This window comes from Haliaeetus albicilla, chromosome 1, assembly GCF_947461875.1.
Source record: "Haliaeetus albicilla chromosome 1, bHalAlb1.1, whole genome shotgun sequence".
NCBI classification, from domain to species: domain Eukaryota; kingdom Metazoa; phylum Chordata; class Aves; order Accipitriformes; family Accipitridae; genus Haliaeetus; species Haliaeetus albicilla.
This window is the reverse complement of record NC_091483.1, coordinates 57,867,332-57,873,331: the sequence shown is the minus strand read 5'-3', so window position 1 is coordinate 57,873,331 and position 6,000 is coordinate 57,867,332.

The window sequence follows — 6,000 nt, the reverse complement described above, 5'->3', positions numbered from 1 at the left end:
TTGGAAAGCAGTATTGAAATGTAGCCTTTACTAACTAACATACACATTTACCTGCTCTATGAAATAATGTCCTTGGAAAGGCAGCTGCAGTAATGACAGAGTTTCAGTGGAAGCCCTTTAGATATTTCCTTAGGTCTTTTATATATGCAATTCCATACTGACCTACAGATGTGGACTCATGAAATCATACAAAGTGACATTCCAGAGCAACCTTCCAGTACTCCTTGTAGGGCTGAAAGTCAAATTGGTTTTAAGGTGGATCCTAATTAGTTTATGAAAGAGCTTATGTGTTTGATAACTAGTGACTGGACTGGACCAGATCAGTCTCCTTTGGTCAGTTGCTTTGACTCTCTATGCTACCTTGGGGGTGATCACCAAGCCTTTCAGGTTCCCATATCTTTTGAGCAAATTGCTCGTGACTCTTTCACAATCATTTGTTTTCTTCCTGAGGAAACAGAATCAAGGATCTTTCAAAACCACAACAGATACTTAGAGAGAGAATAGGAGAATACAACAAGATACCTTTCTGCCTGATGCCCATAGCTAAGTTGCTCTCCTCTGTTTTCTGCTAAGAAACGCACCTGGCATATTGGATAGAGGTGGAGATGAGTGACTTGCACTTTGCATACATGGTGTATGAAGAAGTCATGATTCTGCTTAGGAATACCAAGAGATGCAAATCATGCAGGCATGCAGCTGCAGAAGCTGACCCTGCATAAAGCTACCTCTGTAGCCCTGTCTCACCATTGCCAGTGTATAGGTAGGAGGAGGATGCTTCTCTGTTGCTTCCTCTTCCAGGCACTACATGCCCAGAGGCTGAGAATGCACCCAGTGAGTGAAGCGTCTCTGGTCTATGCCTACTGTCAGAAATGAGCGGCTTATTGTTACCTGCTAGAAGAAGAGGAGGACCTAATTCCTAAGTAGGATGTCTCCCTTTCCCCTTGTTGGAGGAAGCTGCTGAGAACTTTGCTTTCCCTGGTACCAGCACATAGCTGTATGTGTTCTGTCACCAGTTTGCCCTTTTAAGTCTCTGATTTGTGAGCTGGGTATCTTGAGATGCCAGGGTCAGGCTGTTTGCCAAGTTCCGTTTCAGGTCTCGTTCCCTTGTGGCTAATTACAGCAGGTATGTTCATCTTCCATCTGGCATGAGGTTTAAATTGCACCGTTGCAACTTCAGGAGGTTCCAGCATAGGTGGTGAGATAAAAGGCTCTGCTGGGAGGGCTCAGAGTTGTTTGTCTGTTCTGGACCTGCTTGTTCATATGAAGGTGTTAACACACCTGGAGTCTCTGTGCTTAACCCTAGACTCTTTTTACATCCATGACCACTTTGATGCATGAGTTTCACTCCAGTGCTTCTGACTTGTTCTGCATTGATCTGGGATCATAAGGCATGTCTTCTGTACAGAAGAAGACATAATCTTTCTTTCCATTCTGTAAAAGAAGATGGCTGTATTGTTGATTTGTCTTACATGGTAACTCTGGGAATGTAAGCCTCTGGGCAAAGAGGGGATTTTCTTTATGCTTTATTTCTTCCTCTTTCATCCTCAGCAAGCACAGGCATAATTTGATCTAAAGAAAAGCCACACTGTGAGCAATTACATGTTTTTGACCCATTATTACTATATGTAATGGGTGCACCTCATGGACGAGCAGAATTTCTGAGTTTGCTTTAGTGACTGCATCCTGCCAACAGATTGGTTCCTATTCTGGGAGGTGTTTTTCCACTTTAGTTCCTTCTGTTCACAGATTTTCATAAATAACGATTTAGGATGTGATTTATTGCTCCAATGTATTGTCTCTACCATATCAATTAAATAAATACACATTAAGCATAATGATAATTGGCTGATGTTCCTCAGGGTTCACTCCCTGGCCTTCTGTTCTGTGCAGTTCACACCATTCGTATCTGTAGATTATGATGATGAACAATCAGGGTTGCAGAAGAAATATATTTTGCTTACTAACAACATTTTTCAGCCTCTATTAGTGACAGTGTTTTGCTGAACTGATGAACTGAATGTCCATAAACCACCTGTGCTTTAGGGGAGTTCGGATTTAGTGTTTGAAATGGTTAGCTGAGTAACTACTGTCAAGAACTTAAAGACTCTGCCTTTGATTGACACATTTTGTAGTAAAGATACTATCTGTCATTCCCATAGCAGAAAGTGTTTATTTCTCTTTTTGTTTCTAAGACAAAGAATAGAAAAAAAATGAAGAAGCTTTTCCTACGCTTTTCAATCAATCTCTTTTGCATAGTGATGCATACAGTGCATGAAATGCATTTTTTCACATGTTGCTTATTATCAGGAACTAATAACAGAACTTCTAATTAGTCTTATGGATGGCTTATATATTCCACTCTTTTAAACTAATCCGTATTCTATGCATTTCTAATTGAAGTGCAATAATACTTTGAGAAGTTACTCCTAAAGTGGCTGGGAGGAGACAATCACAATTATTGTTTTTATTTTATTTCCTGGCTTTTTAATGAATTCTGTATAAACCATATCAGGAAAATTGAGTTTTAAAATATCCAACTATGCAAATTTAATCAGATATGGAAGTCAATGGGAACATTTTACAATTTTCAACATATTATCTGTAGCAGGTTTTTTTGAGCTTTTGTGAGTAAATCCATTGATGCTGCGTGAGCCAGAAAATAATCCACGTCTTTTACACGCGTATGCTATTTTTATTTTATCTGTTGTGATTAAAAGGGGTAAAATTTTTTTCTTTTCACACAAAATCTTAGAGGATAGAAGTACAGTTCACAAATGCACTATAATGTGCTTTACAACAAACAAATTTATGTGTCTGGCAGGCTGTACCTTTGTGTGCTTGTTCTAGTATGGAAGTTTGCCTTTTTGCAATGAGTGACAACATTGGCTCATGTTCCTCTTGTAATCCATTATAAACTGCATATCTTTTCTGCAGAACTGCTGTCTAGGCAATCTTTCCTGATCCTGTGTCATGCAATTGATTATTCTTGGCTCTACATGTTCACTCTTCCCTGCTGAACTGTATTACTTTTTTCAGTCTGTTTCCCTATTTGTCAAGATGGTATTATATTTGAATGCTGCTCTCTAATGTAGCAGTGGTATATTCCAGCGTGGTATCACCTACTGATTTAGTGAGAATAATCTCTCTTCTACCATTCAGGTCTTTAATAAATATATTAAATAACATCACTATATTAATTAAGACAAAATGAAGAACCCTACAAAACCACATTTAATATTTCTTTCCATTTTGACCATGAACTAGTGATATTCACTCTCTGCTAACAGTTTTCCAGCCATTCTTGCAATCTGTAATAGTTTTGTCTGGTCCAGGCTTCCCTAGCCTGATTGTAAGAATGTCATGTGAGAAAGTGTCAAAATCTTACTAGTTTCGGGAGAGAAGATTTACTACTGGGGAAAAAGGTAACTGGGAAAATTGATTTGACATGTTTTATTTCTGGCAAACCCATCTGCACTCTTCTTCCTCTCTTTGTCCTCTTCACAACTCTTTCAGCTGGTTTGGCTGTCCATTCCTGGACTGAGGTTATATACTGGTTGATGGTTTCTCAGCTTCCACCTCACAATTCTGTGTAGAGAGAAGTCTGTGTCATCTGGTACCTCACCCTCTTCAAGCTCTGCAAAATAACTGCTAATGGATCTGGGATTGCCTAACTCCATTTCTTAAGTTTATGTTGTGAAATTCTTCAGGTTTAGCCATTCAAAACCAACTAAGCTATATAAATATCCTGTAGCCTGTTGCTACCCTACTTTTTTTTTTTTTCTCCCTGCTACTACTTCCCCCCACCCCCAAGGAAAAACAAACAATACATGGAAATGCATATACGTTTAGAGCAAAAAGAAGACCAGACATTCTATACATTGCATTTCTATTGCTCTGTGAAACTTGGAGCCTTTGTTATTACTAGGCTATATTAGTAATTTAAGATAATTTCCAGATATAAAACATGAGGCAAAATAGCTGTGAAATGATGTGCTCTCCTGGGAAATTGTTTCATTTCACACTCAGGAATGCATTCATCTTATCACGACAAGAGGGCAGCACTGCTGAGCTGAAATATTGTTTTAGTCTTGATAAGGTTCAGCCTTATCCTATTAATCCATTTCCAGTTATCTTGTAGATAGAAGGTATTACACAGGAGCCTCAAAGATGGATGGAGAGCAATACTATTGCCACACACAAGGAAAAAACTGCAAAAGGCTTTGAATATGTAAAAGACTGTAGAAATGTTAAGGGTTATCACTGTAATCCAAGTATAGGATCTGTGTAAATTGATGGTGTTCGAGGGGCTAATAAGATACAGTCTTTCATGACTGCTAAGAGTCTAGTACCTAACTTTCACCTTGTTTCAAAGATGATTTCAGGGTCAGGACTTGTATTGGGACCTTCAGGATCAGCATTATTTCTGCAAAAACTTGGGTATTCTTACAGCATCACTTTCCAATCTCAGAAACTTTTTAGACAATGTCAAAGATGACATTTGCAATGCTGATATATAGTAACCACTTCAGGAATATTTTATGAAGATATTATCAAGATTTTATTAAGACCAGGATCATCCATTTACCATTTCCTCTGAAATGTGAAACATCTGCAATTGTCATTATATCCCTATGTGTCCTATTAACCTGTTGTTTATGCTGTAAAACAAAAGATTGCGGGGTTTGTTTCCCCCCCCAGAAAACTCCCACAAACACAAACTTTCTGCTTGCCACTTTGTGTTCTTAGCCTTTTTTCCAAAGGAAAAGTGCTTATAGAACCATGGTATCGGTTTGCCCCTGCATCCCTTAGTCTGGTGGATGACTTAACCCCCTTGGAAAGAAGGCTGGAGAGCTTGGGGGTTTATGTCTCGCATCCCAAATGTTCCCCTTGAACATTTGTCCACTTGCTGGTGCCAGCAGGTGCTGGGTGACGTTGCAGGAGGGAGGAGGTGGCTGGCAGGCTGGCAGGGCACCTACAGCCCTGGGCTACGTGGGCTTTTTGCCCAGGCAAGGAGTGAGACAGGTAGGGGACGTGGGTGGGAGCTGAGAACAGCAGCGGTGTAAAGCTGGTGGTACTGAGGTCTGTCTGCCTATGGATCATAAAGCCATAGGTTTTGCTAGCTTTTCTATTCACAAGACTAATTGTTGGAATAGTAGTTTATTGTCTTTATTAATAATACAGAACTGTTAGAGGATTAAACTGTTGGGTTTTGCCCTATCAGATGTTTAATCTGCTCGTTATTTTTATACATGCATTAAACCAGAGATCTCTGTGATGTTACAAGTTTCTCTTAAGAGAAAAAGCACCATTTTTGGTTTTTTTTGAAGAAAATCATAATTTTGGTGTTGCTTTTTTTACCCTTTTACCCTCTTTTGGTCCCAGCTGTTTATTAATCTAAAGGAATACAGGGATTATCTTCTCCACATTACTGATGTGCCGATTCTGGTGTGTCTAGAGGCAACACTTGAGTGACATAATTGAACTTGGTGCTGAGACTGTTTTAATTACATTAATTTTAATTATATGCAGTACATTTTAATTACATAGACTGAGACAGAGGGGTTCCCATCTATTAAGATCCTCTGCAATGCATTTGCATAATGGGACCCTATTTCTGTGTGCAGTGTTACACTTCTTGATGGGTTCATTATTGGTGGAAGGTGGATTTTTTTTTTTCATTTAATTTACACGTGTGTTTTTAGCAAGCATATTTGAAAGCCACCTGACAGCCTTCATTTGCACTGAAAAGATGCATTTTAAACCAAATATTAAAATTAGAGGAAAAATTAAAGCAGCTTCTTGTTCGTGTGTTACTCAGTTCCTGTGTCAGACAGGGCTTCCAAGGACTCAACCGGGAAACCAATTTAAGAGTTTTTGTGACAGTTGGGGAAGCACTCGTGTAATAGAGGAGTAATGCCCTAACAGATGAATAATGCCCTACCTCTCTGTTCACCACAAAAACTGCATGGCTATGATCAAATGTGTGTTGACAAGGGACAT